This window comes from Falco naumanni, chromosome 1 (genome assembly GCF_017639655.2).
Source record: "Falco naumanni isolate bFalNau1 chromosome 1, bFalNau1.pat, whole genome shotgun sequence".
In the NCBI taxonomy this organism is placed as follows: Eukaryota; Metazoa; Chordata; class Aves; order Falconiformes; family Falconidae; genus Falco; species Falco naumanni.
The window spans coordinates 48,015,820-48,034,357 of NC_054054.1; the positions used below are offsets into that span (position 1 = coordinate 48,015,820).

Sequence of the window (18,538 nt, forward strand, 5' to 3'; positions counted from 1 at the left end):
TTAGCAGCATATTCAGATCTGGCATTTTGATTTCTTATTTTGAGTCATGTCTGTTAACTTTTTTTTTTTTTTCCAAATATTGTGTCATGTTAGCTGGTGACACACTTCTGGGTTGTTGGTTTTTTTTTTGGTAAATGTTCTTAGAGGTGTATTTCTTGTGTTGGCACTGTGCCTCATAAACATATAAAATCTGAACTGCCTTGTAAAGTGAAGATGAAGATGCATGTTGACATGCAGTTTGATCTTTGGAGGATAAATCCAAAAAATCTTCCTTCCCTCTCTTCCCCCCAAAGAAGAGTGAGTGTATATCTTTTTAAGACTTGTTGGATTAGATTAGTTTCCTGTGAAAAATGTTAGGGAATAGCTGGTGGAGACACTAGTATCTGCCACAGAACAAATCTGCAACAAGGAGATACAGTACAGTGACTGCTTCATGGGCTGTCTGGATTTTGTTACCATTAATTTATTCCTACGTTATGAAAGATCTAGAAAACTGAAACAAATTAAATTTAACAGTTTTGTGTAGGTTGCTTGAGACTTGGAGGAGTGCAAGGAACTTGAGGATGACAAAGAAATACCAAGGGTAAGGCTGATAGCAGACTCATAAACGAGAATAATTTAAGCCAGTGAGATATATTGCCATTTTGTGTCATTAAACATCTTCATTAAAAAAATCTGATTTTTAGTGATGTTCATAGAAGTTCATGAGATTAAGGGGTGGGTGTGTGGAATTTAAAGTATTTCCTGTTCAAGCTGATGTTTGAAATTCTATAGTAATGTCTGGTATTAATAGGAAAGAAAATAGTGGGCAAGTATGAGGCAAGAGAGAAAGTTAAGGTTGGTTTAGCTTAGAGAAGACAGATGAGAAAAATAAATTGAAAGTCAGAAACAGTTCTAAAAATCTGGATTACATTAAACAGAGGATTTCTCGAGGTTTTTTTTACACATAATGTATTTAAAACACCCTGTTTTTAAGAAGTCACATTCTGTATTAGCCCATGGGACTTATGCTATGAGATACTGTTACAGTGAAGAGTTCAGCACAGCATAAAGTAAGGTTAAACATTGTATGGCAGTTATACAAGGGATGTCAAAATGGATGTAACTTTTTTCATGGTGTAAAGAATAAATCAACAAATCACTGCAGATGAATGTGTGTGTGTTACACTGTTCTTAAAATTGCTCACTAGCCATAGTTAATCAGGATATTTGGAGTTTAAGCACTAGTTTGACTGAGTTTGGCAATTTTTGCCCTTTTAGATAAAGTTTTGACATTTACTTATAAAACCTCAAATGGTTCTTACTCTGGCAGCTACAGAATCTCTTTGTATACAAGAGAATGCTACAGGATCTCTTCCTTATAAAATCAGGGCAGTTGACTAAATAAGCATTGGGCTTAGTATTTGAGCATTAGAATTGCCAGACTTTTCTTTTGGGCTGAAAAAAAATATGATTAAATCTGAAGCTACTAATTTCTGTCTTTGAAGTAGCTGAAGTTGAATGATCTATATAGATTGCATATATCTTAAGTGGGATTTCGAGCAGAGACATGATAGTATATATGGGTGTCAGGATATGCATAGAAAGGCAACATTTTAATATTAAAAATGGGATAGTAAATGTCATTCACCATGTGGCCCTATAGAAAACATTTTTGTTGGATTTCATAGGGTTCATTGGATGTTTTGCTACTGAACAATTCCAATGAAGTGGGAGTTGCTTATGGCCCAATATGTATTTATTTCTGTGGATGTGTTAGATTGTTTTGAAATCCCTTAAGAGCAGGAACTTCCGTTGAGCACCTGATTGCAGTTTCAGATGGGGGGGTTGTGTGTTTACAAATTACCTACCCTAGTCTGTTACGCAGCTCACAGCATGACTGCACAGTTAGTTGTGTAGGCTCAGCAATGTGGCAGGCACAATGTGGGAATAGGTGTCAAGGGCGAGTTTGAATTGTATTGTGCTCCTGAGAAAGCATGATCTAGTTACAAAGTATGGAAACGAAGACATAAAGAGTAGATGTTTCTTCATATAAAATAATGCTGTTGTAAAAACAAATACCGCAAGCCAGCTCTAATGCAAGTGATTATTGTTTTCATTTCACACAGTAGTTTTGCCCATCTCCTTGGAGAGCTGCTTCTCAAATTCTAAGGTTTTGTTGAGATCACTTGGACTTAACATGGGCAGAAACTACTGGCATGTATCCGACTGCATGCTGTTTGGGAAATAGCTGTGAAAGCTGGGTTTAGAATTCTGGCTTTGAATACTGTGTGCATGTCACTGTTCTGCAATTTCTGATGCCAGTAGCCTTTCAATGAACTTGGAAGAACTGTACGTGTGTATTTCAGCAATAAAGTAGTGGCAGTAGGGTTTCTAGAAGGAGTTAATTTTACAACTTGAGTCAGGAATGAAAGTACTTTGTGCTGTGTGGATTATTTAGGATCCTTGTCTGACTCCCTCATTTGACATAACTATGTATACTTGATTTTCATTATTTTAACTTAAATTTCTGTTTCTGGGATTATAAGCCCAATGCTGCCTAGGTGTGACTTTTAGAACACAGTGAGGAAAGGTCTCTGGTTCCTACTAGGTAAACATAAGCAGGTGTACTGTGTTTTTAATTTTCTAGCTATTGGTAGTTGTAGTACTGAAAGGTGGACGGCATTTTGCCCATAGAAGAGGGGTCATTTGGATAGGGATCAGAGTAAAAATCAATAATAAAGACAGTATGATAGTGGAGTTGTTTGTAGACAACCAATAATAAGACAGATGTAGATACATTGGGGTTTTTTGCTGTTAATCTTCAGATGCTTTTCAGCTACAATAATCCTTGCCTAAAGACCTTAGTCTATGCGGATGGATATTGTTCAGTTTAATCTGGAAGCATGGGCATGTGTAGAATTTGGGTCTTTCATGTTTTACACTGGGACTTGAATTCAGTAAGTGCAGAATGCACACAAGCGTGATTTCGGTTTTGTTCTTTTGGTTTTAATAATGCTTGTTTACTTTTCTAAAACATTACAGCCGTGCAAAACTATTGTGACCCTTGGATACTTTGGTTTGCAGCTCCATCTTTACCTAATGTTTAGGATTGGACCGTAGGAGAGGATTTGAGTGTTTGGGACTGATTCTTTCAAAGCTGTATGCATGGAAGAGTAGGAGAGAGAGCTGATGTGTGTCCCCATGTGTCTTGGACTGGATGACTGGAACCAGACCCAAAATGTAAATGCATTCAGCTTGCCCTCTTCAGTGAAGGCAGCCTTTACGAATGAGCCTTTGTGACAGGAGAGCATTAGTAGTTCTGCCAGTCAATCAAATTGTGATGTGTGAGGCTCTACAGCCATTATAGTAATTGAGCAAGTATCAGGCTTGGATTAGTCCTTGTCCTCCTGCATTGCAAACAGAATCTTTCTGCCATGGTTTGTGCATATCCTTCTGTGTTTTGTGCGTTCTCCTTTATTCTGTTGATTCTTCAGTTGAATTATGTAACCGTGTGGAGGCTATAATGGTCCTAGTTAAGAAACAGGCCTGGTAGAAGGTGTGAGAGTGGCCATGATTCCTGAAATGTTAAGGTCTGGGCTATTGTGGACAATTGTTTGTGATTCTGACAGTAACTTTGCTGAAATGTCCATTAAACACTGTGTTTGCGTGATTTACAGTGACTGGAGAAACTGGGGAGACACTTCTCCCCAGATGTAAATCTGAAACCCTGTAGAGAAGTGTCTTTTTGCCACTCTCAGGTGGAAACAATGAGAACCTCAGCTGTAGGATAAGCCTTGGGTTTGCATAATGTTAGCTTAGGCAGCCGTGTTCAGTTGTGCAATACTTGCCTGACAAGGGAGACAGCATAATCAGGAAGGTGGTTTTCTCATGGTGTTTAATTTGTTACCATGTGGGTGTGCATGACCCTTGAGGTTTACCCTGAAGTAGGAAACATGACTGCATAATTTTCCTCCCCTGGGAAAAAGAAAAAGAGACATTAGTTGGTCCTAAAATAGAATTCATGGGGGTTTCTTGACATACTATTTCCTGATACAGAACAAGCAACCATCTAATACAGGAAAATGAGTTCCAGTAACACTTTTATCCATAATTTATATGTTTTTAATATGTAGATTAAAGTTGTAGAGAGCATTCTGAGAGACGGAAAAGAGAATGCTCTTGAGTTTGGGAACTGTGTAATGGGATGAACTTTTATCTTACTGTCACTTCTAAGATTTTGATGAAGATAGCATTAATATATTTATATAGGGCATGTATTTTAAACACTGTCCAGAAATTTTCAGTCTAGGGTGGATAAAAGATGGTGTAAACCACGTTGTCTTCCTAAAATTTATCAACTACCTGAAGGGCTTACAAATGCCTGATTAACCACCATGTAAAGGAGTTTTTTTGAATTTGAGTAAGCCTGGCTGTTAGCTGTCTTATTTGGAAATAGAAGGGCTATATATGTGGGGTACACATTTCAAAGCTGTTTTTATGTGTAAGTGCAGTATAAAATCTCATATGGAAAGTTTACGTCAAAATTAATACTTACGCTTGCATTCTGCAAAGATAGTTGTTTCCTCCTGTATACAGGCTTTTAAAATTCTGTCTGATTCTACTGTGTCAAGAGGTTAATTTGGTCTCATAATTCACCTGTATTTCCATCCTTCCCTTCCTCCTCCATCAAAACTGGGAGGTGCTGTAAAAGAACTGGGGGCTGTCACCTAGAAAAGCCTCAGCTGACCTCGAGTGAGAAATTAATGAAAAATTCAAGATCTCCATTGCCTTCATTTGCCTGATTCAAGCCTACTTGAAATCTCCATTCTTCGTATTAGCCTCTACCTCATTTATGTATTTTGATTCACTCTCTTCTAGCTCAAACTGGTAACGCGCACATCAACAACGTTAGTGCTGCTTATATATGAAACTTGCTGGTTCCAGCATAATGCCTGTGCACTCTAATCACTGCAGCAATTTCTGAGTTACTTGGATTCTTTGCCAGAAAATAATGGTTTGAGTTCATGCATCTAGTCATGAATATTCAGGTTAGTTCCATCTCAAAAATCTCAACCAACCAGTCTTGTAATTATGCAGGGTTTTTTTTCTTGTGGGGCATTTGCTGTAGGATCTCCAAAGTTATAGATGTATTAATCGTGAATTCATTGAGAAACAACTAAGTTCACCTTGTGGCTCTGTTGCCAAGTGGTGGCACACTGTTACATAGCCTCTTCATCCTTCTTTTTGTGATTTAATAATCTTTTTGAGCAGCTATGCCAATTGCTTGTAACTTTCTTAAAATTTCTTGAAAAGCATAAAGAAATTAACGTAGTTCTTGAATGTTATTATTGGGGTTTATTACATAATTTTGAGTAGCAATAAATGCTGCTAGAGCATACTTAAGATTTATGATATCATTGCCTAACAGATCCATCAATAAAAATGGGATATTTTATAAAAAAAAGAGTTTTAGTGTACCTCTGATTCAGATAAAAATTGCATAATGAAATATAATCTCTTAAAAAAAAGAAAAAAAAAAAGAGGGGGAGGAGGGAATGCATGTTTGTCAGATTCCCTGAAAACTAATTATCACTGTTGATAGATGAGCAAGTTTATTTCTTGGATTCCCCCCTCCCCCCAGACCACATACCTAAGAGCAGGAGGTCAGAACAACACAAGAAGACTTAATGAATGGGATGTCTTAGCATAACAAAAATAGGTATCATTCAGTACAATCTAACATTAGTGACACTGTTCCTTATTGTGATCTATAAGGAATGTACTAATACATTATTTCAGCCTGGAAAGGCAAAATTGATGTGCTTGTGCACTTTTAGTTTGCCCTTGCTTCAATAAGAATGTGTTGTCTCTGAATCAGTGTATGTAAGACATGTTATTAAGGTTTAATGATTTCTGGTGAAAGAAGAAGTTGAACTAGAGTATTTTGTATTTGCAGTCCTTTTTGCAGGTTTCTTATAAATCACAAAGCTCTACTTTACTTACAGAATAAACTGTAAAGCAGAATCTGATAATTCATGTGCTTGATTTTTAGAATATGTTTCTTAGTAGACTTCCTTATTTAAAAAAAATGCAGAACACCAAACTTTTCTGTTTACTTATTTAACTCCAGTAAGTCCAGTCTCCACGTTTAGATGTCTTATGGTTAAAACCCCTTCAGAATCTTTTCCTGCTCCATTCTTTAAACATTCCAGTTTCAACCTCTTAATGAACAGTAATAGTAAGTGGAAAACTGTTCTTTAGGTATGTTTTTTTCATACTAGGAGGTGAGATTGAGCAGCAGTGCCTCGATGTCTTTTTTTCATACACGTTCATAGGCAATTTGGAGGGATCGTGGGCATGCCACCTTCACTATTAATGATCTGTGGGGTTTGTATACTTGGACTGTAAAGTGTGGAGTTGTCCTTTACAGTCTATCGTAATTTCTATGGCTGTCATGAACTCTTGAAATACAGTGCATTTAAATTTGGTCTAACATTGTCACTGCAATTATATTTAAAACTGAAATGACCCGGTCTTTGCATTTTTTGTATCTGATCACATTAAGGATTTGTCCCAGGAAGTCTTCTGTTTCCCAGGGTAGTACCCAAATGAGTAAGTCAACAGATTCTTCATTCTAGTTTGGGAGATGTGTTCAGTGTTTTATCAAAATTAGCTTTTTTAAAAAAAAACCCAATAAACCTGTTAAATAGCTCTCATGCTTACATAAAGTGAAGTCGTAGCTTTAACAATTCCAGGTCAGTGTTTTTACTATTTATGTGAAACTGAGGGGAAAAAAGACTCTGTAACTACTTTCCTTTGTCCTTTAAATAAGTAAAGATACAAAATATCATCCAACTGTTTTGGAAGAAGTTATTTTTGCAGAACAGTTCAAAGGGTTAAATGACATTCTGTTCATTGCCAACACATTTCAGAAATCTCACCCCTTGCTTTTTAGTCTGCATGAAAATAACTGGATCCTGGCCAAAATGAGGCCACTTTGCCTATGCACTGCTGTATTTCAGTTGATCCTTTATGCATAGTGATACTAATATTTTAGATGTGAATACTTTTAAGTTAACTGAAATTTCTTGCATTTTTAAATTATCAGGGAAGTATCTATGCTCCTCTTAAAAAATGAGTTTTAATTTCTTCTGCCTTTTGTAGGAGCTTTTGTTATTCACAGCACTTTCTGCAAGTATAGGTTCTGAGTGTCTTCAATAGCTGTGGAAGTTGAAGATATTTTAAATATATTTTTTGGGGGGGTGGGGTATATCTGTGATAGTGTTGGGTATGTGGGTGGGAATTTTTTTTCTTGCTTCTGTTTTCCCAGACAATAACCTTTTTGAAAACCCTAACAAACCTTTTATTAAACGTAGATTTTCATGTCTGATTTTAGAATGTCGACCGTCCTTTATTTAAAAGAAGGATAGCATTGGATAGGTAGCACCATCAGAAAATACTACTTAAAAAACCTTATAGGAAAAGTGAAGCAATGCTACTGTGGTCAGTAGTGAGGTACTTTGTTCATTTTGCCTATTTTGCTAGACCTTGAAGTCAAAAGAAAATCTTGAGGGAAGAAGAAAGCTTCTCTTTCCTCTTGTATTTGCACTTAGAGTATGCATTTGACTTTCCTGTAGACAACTTGCAACTTGTACTGTGTCCTGCATTGAGATGAGCTCTGGAGTCTTCTGCCTTCTGGTAAAGCTGCTTATGAACTCCACAGTTCTCATGCAGTGCTACAGCCTCTCCACTGCTGTGGGGAAGAGCCTGTGCTGTGTGCACTTCCTCTTGACCTGCTGTGCCAGAAGCATCCCCAAGTTTGTGACGGACAGTGGGTAAAACCTTGTCCTTGATCATAGTTCCTGACCTAGTTCTCGTTTCTGTATAAAGCCACTGGTGCAACCACTGCGCGTCTCCCTGAACTTGCTCTGTGAAGCGGCAGTAGGCTCTTCTCCAGTAAGTGCCACCTCTGTGTAAGCAGATGGCTTTCTTTCCAGGGGGACTGTGTGGGGTGCTGTTAAGGAATTTGGGGACTGTGATGACTTTTAAGTGTGTTGTTTCCTAGGAAAATCTGATTTCAAATGCGTGTATGTGAAAACTATGGAAGTTCTCTTACCTGATTTATTACGTTGGCAAATGAAACATCCAATTTTGCTTCTGTCAGTTTTAGCTCTTCAAGAAACTGATGTGTGCATTTGTGTTTTCCGCAAATCCAGTGTTGGAATTAAGTCTAGCAGCTTTTGCAACTTCAGTTTAAGGCCAGTCTTCATTTCTGGGTCAGACGTGCTGATCAGTTTGTCTCAAGCTTTCTAAATACTTGTTGGATAAAGCTGGGGCCCTGCCCTTGAAAAGCTGGTGATCTGATTTGACCTGTGTTCAAAAATCTGAGGGCACTGGCCTATTGGCATGTTTGGCATGAGGCTTGGAAAGTGCATGTGGGTTCACAGAAACCTAAAAATAAGTAGTATTTGGGTTAAACCTCTTTATTTGTATGGACTCATGACCCTCATGGCAAAAAGAAATCTACATGTGTTTTCTGGTACTGCCGCCTCCATCCATGAATGTTAACAGTGGAAAAATATTTGAATTTCATGGTGTCTTGGCCTCAAATACTTTCTACACAATTATAGGATGAAAACATTAATGACTGGACTCATTCTTGTGTAGTACTGAGCGGCATGTGTACCTGACTCTTGGACATCAGTGAAAAAATTTCATGTAGAAATAAAGCAGGCTGGAAAAATCCTTGTCACTAATATTTTCTGTTCAACAAATTTTACAGTTTCATCAATAAGGCATAGAGAGAGTACCTCTCTAGCACAACCCTTTTTATTCTACAGGCTATTAACTTGAAAAAAACATTAACCTAAGCAGTTCATTTTCAGTGGACTAAACTGCTGTATGCATCAAAGAAGGTAGTGCAACGAACTAAGGTATTTGGGAACTTGTGTAGTTTTTGTAACTGACATTTCACAGGTAAGATACAACTGAATTATTCAGATGGGATGTTTGCACTTCACGCTGCAGAAGATCATTAAAAAATAGTAAGAAAGATCCTACCTGATCTGATGGAAAACTTGTCCTAATGGCAAGTCTGATCGGTTTTGATCTGAGCACAGGAGAAGGGCTAAGGATTTTTGGTTCTGTCTCTTAGTACTTGTGCCTTCTGTCTGACATTGAGTCTCCAGCTGTCACCAACGTACCAGCAGAGGAAGATGATATTTAAAAAAAAAAAATTGCTAGAATACTAGAAGTGCTTTGGAAGCTACAAATAACATGAGCATATTGTGCATGTGGAACTTTTTTTTTCCCAGAGCCTAAGAAGGAAGGGCAGGTTCATAGATTTCAGAAACAGACGGTACTCTGATCTCAGTGCAGGCAGATAGTAGAACTTGGATTAAAACGTGTTTGGCTCAGTATTGTACATATATGGTTAGGAAACTTCCATCTCTATTGAAGGGCAAAAGTGTCTGATTCACTCCAGAATGTTCAGTCACTCCATACTTTCGTTAGCATTACTGAAAGGCCCTGTCACCTCTATGACCAGTTAACCAAATAGGTCAAGCTGCTAATCCCTACAAGTCGGTCGTCTACTCTCCAAATCATTTTTATAGCCTTTCCTTGAACGCTGATATTTCATGTTTTTTTTTTGAAGTGTGTACATGAGAACCACAAATAATATTTTAGTAGTGGTTTTTTGTTTTGATTTGGGTTTGGTTTTGGTGGTTTTTTTCAAAAAGGGAAGGCAATTATGCTACTTGATATTCTTTGTTTTATTTTATGAATACAGTAGACCATGTGGCTGCAGCATAATCTTTGCAATTCCTACACAGTAATTTATGACAGCTCCTGAATTCAGTTCTAATCTTGCCTTTTCAGGCAGAGTAATTCTCTTAATTTTTGTCTCCACTTGTACTCCTTTGCATTAGCTGTGTTAAATTGAGTTTTGTGATATTGCACTATTAATTATGTAATTCTGTGGGTTATACTTGAGAAGGTTATTTCAATTGGAACTCAGATTTCTGAAATAAAATACTTTTGTGGTATTTGGCAGCGTAATTATGAGGACTCATTTAGGCAGCTCTTTCAAGTCCAGGTTCAATGTGCATGTTTGAATCTCCGTGTTGGAGCAACTTTATCTGAAAACCATGGTACTGCTCTGAACCATGACACTGAAACCCATGTTTTTCACTGAACTGTAAGGAGTTATTTTGGAGGCTAATAGACACCAAAGTAGTGGAAAGTAAAAGTGTCTCCACTGCCATTACTACCTGTGGCAATTGGTGGTTCTCTGGTAAGAGGCAATGGAAAAAATACGAGTTTGTAGAATTCATATTCTCACGTTGTGCCTGGAGAAATGCAGAGAGGTGAAACTCCTGTTTTGTCATTTGCATGCAAGTTTCCTGATACATTTGTGAGGCTCTTAAGGTTTCAGCAGAAAAGCTTAAGGTGTTTATGGTACTTATGCAGAGTATTTCTTTCTGTTATGTGTGACATTCTATATTATGATGTCTGCTATCAGTTTCCTTTATGTACTGAACATTTCCAGAAGTGCTGTATGAGAAGTGCATGGGAATAAGTAAATTAACTTACTGAATCAAAGAAGTGAAAACGAAGTAATTCTGATGTTGAGTTAGTAAGCTGGCTTAAAACTGTTAGTCTTTCACAAATTGTTGGAGGCTAGAAACAGCTTTCTGTTGTTTGCGTGTAAACTGCTTAGCAGGAAAATCAGTGAAGGAAATGATCTAAAGAGGTGAAGGAAAGTTAAAAGGCTAGGGCTGGGAAGTAACGGGGAACCTAGTCAATGGGAGATAGGAATTAACAGTTTCAAGGGTAACTCCTTCATTAATCTTATTCCTAGTCCCATTTTTAGGTTGGGATTCCTTCGCATTTTTAAATAGCTTGGAATGACCTCTTTGGAAATTTGATCTTTTCAGCATAAATTAATCATGTTAAAGAAGTTTTAACATAAAAATGGTACCAATAAAAATGTTTTTTTAGTGGTACCAATAAAAATGTTTTTTTAGTGGTACCAATAAAAATGTTTTTTTAGTGGTACCAATAAAAATGTTTTTTTAGTGGTACCAATAAAAATGTTTTTTTAGTGGTACCAATAAAAATGTTAAGGAAGTTTTAACATAAAAACCGGTACCAATAGTGAGTGTAGGCTGTGACCGTACCTTCCAAGTAAGGCCTGTGCTAGGTGCTGAGGGGAGGAATGTCATGGTGTGCTGCCCTGTTCCATCTTGTGCGTCAATCTCTGCTTCCTACCTCACGGTCAGGGAGGGGAGGTGGATAATTACTGTTTCTAAAAGTTTGATACTTTGGTCTTTTAAATCCTTTATTAAAAGGAGGGAAATTACCTTTCTCTGTCTCACCTTCTAGTGTAGTTTTAATGCTAGTTGCTTCCCTCTTCTGTTTGCAAGGACGGAATTACATGTTCTGAGCCATATATCTTGAAACTTACACAGATTTTAGACAGCTGTCTAATATTTATATTTTATTTATATATTTTTTCTTATAATTTATATGCATATTATATTTTAATATATTTTATTTATATAAAAAAAACCCTAATTGAACAATATTCCAGCTGTATCTGTCCAACTAAATTCTGATGTCAATTTTAGGTGGGCTTATGCTATGTAGAATCATAAAACAGCCCTGGTTGGAAGGTATCTGAAAAGATCATCTGGTCCAACCTGTTGGGGGAAGGGGAGCCTAGATGGGATTATCTAACACCCTGTGCTGCTGCTTCTTGAAGAACTCCGGCTGATGGGGACTCTACCAAGTTCCTGGGGAGGTCGTTCCAGTGATTGATTCTCAGCGTAAAAAAATTTCTGTCTTATATCAAGGTGAAATTTCTCCTGGCGCAACTTGTATCGGTTGCCCCTTGTCCTCTCCGTGGGCCTCCTTGTGAAGAAAGAGCCTCCATTCTTTTTGTAGCCACCTTTTAAGTACTGGAAAACTGTGATGGGGTTCCCCCGAGCCTTCTGTCCTCCGAGGAGGAAGGACCAAACTCCTTGAGCCTTTCCTCGTAGAGCAGATCCTACAGCCTCTGGTGATCTTCGTGTCCCTCCTTTGGAGCCTGTCCACTCTGTCTGTGTCTTCTCGTGAGTTGTGGAGGCCGGAACTGGACACAGGAGTACTTCAGGTGTGGCCTGACACGCGGTTGGTAGATCGGGACAATCGCATCTTATATCGGCTGGCAATGTCCCTGCAGCCCGTTTGCCTTTGCCGCTGCAGCGGCGCGCTGCTGACTCCTGTTCAGCTCGCTGTCCGCCGCGACCCGCAGGTCCCTCTCGGCAAGGCCGCTCCCCACCCGTGCAGATCCCGGCCCGTACCGGGCCCTTTGGTTGTGTCGTCCCCTGTGTGGGACCTTGCGCTCGTCTCTGCTAAACTCTGTCCTGTTCTCGCTGGCCCGCTGCTCCAGCCTGTCCAGGGCTCTCGGTAAGATGGCTTTCCCTCCGATGCATCCACCTCACCACCCCGTGTGGTGTCAGCACACTTGGTGACGGTGCTCTCAATCCCGTCACCCAGGTCATTTAGGGAGACATTGGAGAGTGTGAGGCCCAGTTGATCCCTGGGGGTCCCCCACTTGTGAGAGGCTGCCAGCGTGAGTAAAACCCATAGTTGTAAAACTCTGAGGGCAGCCTGTGAGCCTGGTTCCTGCTCACCTCAAAGACCGCCTGTCTGATCTGTATCTTGCCTGTTTGTCCAGGAGAAGGCTGTGGGAAGCAGTGTCAAAGACTTTGCTGAAGTCCACGTGAACAATACCCACTGCTATCTCCATGTTGACAGGAAATGCTATTTTGTCATAGAAGGTGATCAGATGTTCTAATTTTGGTTGGGATAGAATTAATTTTCTTCTTCTGTCAGGATTAAACCATGACATGGGGTTAGTCTGCTGTGACTTGCATTTAGGGAATCTGCACTGGCTTTTCCCAGTCACCTGCTTCATTTGGCTTTGGTAAAGCTAGACAACAATTACGCTTTTTTACAACCTGACATAGTTATTGCTGTGCTTTACCTGTGGCTACTTAAATGTTTTATTAACACAACAACCTAGAAAACCTCATAATAATGAGGTTTTAATAAGCGGGTTACCAAACGTAGTGTTGGATGTTTTGTTTCTTAATGTGCATAATTTCCAGGATTTATTTTTTTTTTTTTTACTGTAGATTATTCTTCCAGTTCTAAATACAGGATCTTTCATTTTTCTGTACAATCAGAGGATGCCAGTTAAGGAGGGACTTAGTATTTTAAGGATACGGTCTTAATGAAACATTTTATTACTTTCTTTTTTTTTTGTGTGATCTTTACTTCCTTAAAGAAAGTTATAACCCTTTTTTTTTTTTTTTGGCAGTTGAAAAGCAATTTGGTACTTTATATGGGAAGAGGCCTGTAACAACTGCTGTTTTGACATACTGCTGATACATAGATTCTTGCCCTTCATAAATATTTGGAAGTTTAGTTTTAATTTGAAACAGATTTCTAGCTTTATTCTTTGTTCTTAACCGTTTCAAGAGACCTTTTTGCCTAAGTTTTGGGAATAATGAAGGAGTGTCGGTGAGTTTCATTACACAAATAATACTGTGTCTCAGAAACTGATACAAATGTTCACTCTTTTGTATGGTTTGAGGTCTCAGGTTTAAATTTTTACCAGTTCTTTATGTAACCTTGTGATCACTCACAGCCCACTGTGCTAGGTCTCTGATTTCAGTGTTTTGGAGAAAGTAAAAACAGGAAGTAATTGCTCACGCAGAGTAGATGCCTTTCGAGTAAGTTTTTGGGACTTGGGTTTTTTTCTGTTGTTTTTGGTTTTTTCTCTCCCTTGTTCTCTAACCCAGCTTGTTTCTTGAGCTACTGTCATTGATACTAAGGCGTGATACTACACATAAGATGCAATACTTTTGGTCAGATAAACTTATTTTAGTGTTGGATTTCTCTGTTTAGAGTCCAGTATTTAACTTGCAGCATCTCTGTTAATAAGTAAGATAATGGTGCCTACATTCAGTGCAAGATAAATAACTGTTCTTGTTTGTGAAATAGTCTCTTCCTCTTTGAAAACAAAGAGCAGAGGAAATTCTGAAGATGCATGAGCTGGGAGCATTTGCTAAAAAAGAATATAATTGTTCGTGATAAGTATGTTGTCTAGTAAGTACTACAGTCATGATTTACTTTTTGTTCCTAGGCTTCCTAAGATAGTGCCAGCTTTTCCTTTTAAAAGTTCAGTAGGAAACATTTGGAATGGCAAGAACAAATCCAGTGTCATTGGTGCCAAAACGCTCTCAGTGAAAATGACGGAAATTGTAGTGCAAACCATAAATAATATCCCTATTATAAAGATGTATTAATTTTTTAAGGAGCAAGTTTGGCAAATGTTATTCTAAAGTAAATAAAAATTGCAAAAAATACAGAAAGTACCAGAATATTGAGTGAAGGGGTAACAGTGCAAGTTTGTAAATGGTTTGGGTTGGGTTTTTTTTGCAGATACCAAGTGATAATGCAACTTCATTTTCTGTAGATGGCGGGGAGATGGTGAAGAAGTAAAACATCCAACTCAATTTTCACCCAAACTCAGTCTGTTCACAATGGCTCAGTTACCTCTTGGGTTTCTTGCTGCCCACAGTGCTGCACCACCCCAGTGCTGCCCAGCCCTTGCCCTTCCTCTTCCTTCCTCCTGTCACCTCATGACTTCCCCATGTAGTAATTTCTGCTCAGTAGCTTTCCACAGTCCATCCCCCTGACTCTTTCCTGGATTATAAAATTATTCTGTCTTTTCTCTGTTCTTTCCCTGTCCTTTTTTGTTTGCATCCAAAATAGAGCTCCCTTTCTTCCCCCTGCCAGTACACTGCCTGACTTGTCACTTACATGAGCCTTTCAGGTAACTGTTACTCCTCAAAGACTGCTGCAACAGTGTACAACAAAGACTGCACAACAGTGAAGAAAAGTTATTTTAATTTGTTTTGCTACTCCCTTGTCCCTTCCCCAGTAACTTCTTGTCAAATCTGTTTTCACCTCTTTTAGACTTAGTAGCATAGTTCTGGTGTGAGAAGAGATACCTTGTTGAAAGAACTGTCAGGAAAAGGTTGATATAAAGGAAATTACTATGTCATTGTCAAAATCTGCCTTGGAAGCTGTATGTCCTGGGAATAGGTACCCTTGATCTTTGTTGCTGGTGACTGGGATTGTATCAACAGTTGAGAAGCCTGCTGCTCATTTGCTTTGCCAGTTTGGCACGAGGTCCCATACAGAGGTTTTGCTCACGTGGTATTTTGTACAGAGAAATCGTAAGCTACCAGGAAGAAGGCAGGTTTTTGTTTTGGGGTTTTCTTCTCTAAAATGACTTGATTTTGTAAGGTTTTGATCAGATAACTCTCCTAAACTTAAAAAAAAACCCACAAACAACTGTGGGCATGTGCTATCTTAAATTGGCAGTGTCTTTTAAATGTTTTATAAGTCTTTTAAGTTCCTTTGTCTTCTTAATAATATGTTGAACTACAGTGAGATCCCAGCTCAAATCCAGTGTTGTTTTTTGAAATTATTTTATATAATTTTTTTAGATTTAAGGGAGGGATTTTTTTAATGTGCCCTGAAGTTACTGTAGATTCTTATCAGGTATTATTTGCTGTCTTACCTGTTTAAAGTTACTTATCTGTATGTGCATCATCTAACTCTTCAGACTGACTACTGAGGAACATAAGCTTTTTAAAAATTGAGATTTTTTGTTTTTCTTTCTGGATGTTAACATGAACAATTTTATGGCATTCTTGTTCTAAAACTTTCTTAGTTTGTTTAAACTAAACTGTGTAACACCACTTCCTCTGAGGTGAATCCTGTGACAAAACCCTCTTGGGTTAGGAGAGGAGAAGGAGGAAGGGGATTTTGAAAGATAAAAGTAACCTGAAATATTAATACCAGTTTCAGAATTTTTTTTTGTAAACAGTAGTCGGTATCTGTAACTGCACTACAAATTTTATGAAGCTGGTTTCCTGACAAAAAAATGTATTTCATGAAGCTGTTTGTAGTACTTGAATATACATACATGTGCCTTTTGGTAAATATGATGTGCTGTGAGTTGGCTCTCATTTAATGTGGTGATTTATTGAAATTTTGAGTGTTTATACGTACATTTGAGTGTTTATATGTACATATTAGAAGATTGGATCTAATGCTTCAGTTACTGTAAGGTGTGATTTGGATTTTATGATTGATTGATCACACACGCACACTCCCCCCCAGTAATAGACAGAGGGAACAGCATCTCTGTTTTTGAAAATAGCTGCTTCTGAGAGAAGGGCTTTCTTACCCGCTTGCATTTTCTGGCATGGCTTTTTCAGTTAAGGGTGTGACTTTTTCTGATACAGTTGTTCTTGCAATAAAACACTTATCATGGCAAAAAGTCCTTTGACATTACAGCTTATCTTACTTGGGGGCTGTAGTATACTGCAGCAGAAAGGAACTGTCTGTACTGGAGAGTTGTGGGTCTGGGGATGGTCTGAATTTTTTTTCCTTTTGTACGCTTGGGCAGCCTGTTGTGATTTTCAGTGTGACTTTCCAGTTTATAGAACCATTGGCCATTCCCCAGTGTCTGTTCAGTTTAACTGCTCAGATGCCTTTTATTTATTGTTATCCATATTACTGAAGCTCTTACTGGAGAGTTCATCATGCCTTACTCCCAAAGGGTCTTCTGACAAAACTTACAAATAAATTTGAATGGCCTGTGCAAAATGTCAAATAGGTCTGTTTCTAATTGAAAAATAAATACATTTCTCATCATTAGGTGACAGTCATTATGTGACTGAAATAGTAATATTTTTGTCTTTACAACAATTAATTAGTAGACTTTGGGGGGTATACCATTAATTTTGGGCACCTACAAAACTGAGCTGTGAAACTGATATTTACCCTTAGCTATAAAATGATCACTTAATGTTAAACATGGAATTTTCTGTTATACTGTTGCCACCACATAGTTTCCCAGGACCTTCCTGAATGCCATCTTACACTTGGGTAAAGGAGTAATACAACTTTGGCAAGACACTGTGATCCCTTTTTAACATGGCCTGTGTGGGCTGTTAGGGGCCAGTGTCTTTCCAATGGGATTTAAAAAGAGGGAAGAGAGGTAATTATGTATGTAAATCATTTGGAAATGGCTTTTGGTACTCTGAATGTAAGATGGAATTACTATAAATAATTAAATGCAAAATTATGTCTGCAGATGTGTTACACTTCTTTAAATAAGACTGCACATACACACAAAATGCAACATTAGACTTAAACATATTCTGGAAATTCAGTGCTTCAGCAGGCAGGAGCGGCCCACTCTTCTCTGCTTGGTGGAGAAGCTCAAACTTACCATTTTCCCATGCTTTAGTGAATACACATCGGGGGCTGCACTAAACAGAATGCAGTATAAATTCTGAATTCCTTGAGCAGTTTGATTTGTCTTTATTTGGGGACTTGCCCTTGTGCTGTTTCTAAATTCTCTGATTGCTTGTGATAAGCAAAGGATGATGTTCAGACGTAATTAGGTCAGTTGAGCTATTACCGTAAGAGTAAGCTGTATGTTTGGATCTGCAACTGTAACTTTTCAACAAGCACCTGGATGTAGAGGTATTAGGACAGCTGACAGAACTCAGAAGAGGGGTTGTGGGAAGTGGTAATGGGCCTTCAAAAGCATTTTTGGGGTATGAAATGGCAGGTGGTGCTGGCTGGAGGAGGAAGGGAACTTAGGGGGTGTGTGTTGGGGATCTGAAGTTGCTAAAGGAGAGGTGGCTCCTTTGCTACCTGCTTAAAACTTTCTAGGTCAAATACCTTAGAAGGTTTTCTATGTGGATAAAAGCATTATTTCTTCTTGCCATACGCTGTATTTCCTCCTGGGTCGAGGAAAGCTAGTAATTAAAAGACCTTAAAATAATAAAGGCTGTGTGTATGTGCTTATTTTAAAGGAAAAAAAAAAAAAGGATCTGACCACGACTTTTTCAGCCTAAGCTGATTGGTTTGCACTGAAATACTTTAGACAGTGCAGAGGTGTCTCTATCTTTATTTAGCAACTCAGTGGGTGGAAATCACTGAGCATCTAAAACTTGAGTGTCTTAAGTGCTAACATAGTTTCTGATAGTGGTATCCTCTTCTGCAAAGTCAAGGAAAATACTTTTCTTTTGCTTGTTGTGTTCAGTTGTCTGTTCAGTGATTTGTTTGTTCTGAAATAAGAAATCAGTTGAGTTTTGAAGCTTCTTTTGTAATGTGAGAATCAAAGAGGATGAAATCTGCTAATTCTGAAGTCTTGAAGTAGATTTTTTTTCTTCACTGCAATGATTTTGTTAAACATAGTCTGCATGTCAAAATAATTCATGTAAATTTTCCTTTTGTGTACGCATCCACATCTGAGGTGGTTTTACCTAATAAATGTACAAGTAAATTCCTAATCACATTGAAATCCACAAGCAAGTACACTTTGAGACAAGTCACTAAGCAAAATCTAAAAATAGTAAGAGACATAACCACAATTTACTAGTTATAATATGTAGAAATTAATCGTAAGTTAAAT

At 38.1% G+C, this 18,538-nt stretch overlaps 1 protein-coding gene across 18 annotated transcripts in view; it reads left to right on the top strand.

Annotated features, from left to right (window-relative positions):
• Positions 1–18,538, top strand: part of ADD1 (adducin 1) — a 64,600-nt gene that overhangs the window by 12,674 nt on the left and 33,388 nt on the right. The window contains exon 2 of one of the 18 annotated variants that reach the window (XM_040592731.1): positions 10,381–10,431. The exons of the other annotated variants lie outside the window; for them this stretch is intronic. The gene's annotated coding sequence lies outside the window, so the exon portion shown is untranslated. The remainder of the gene's footprint in view (positions 1–10,380; positions 10,432–18,538) is intronic. 18 annotated transcript variants of the gene reach the window in all.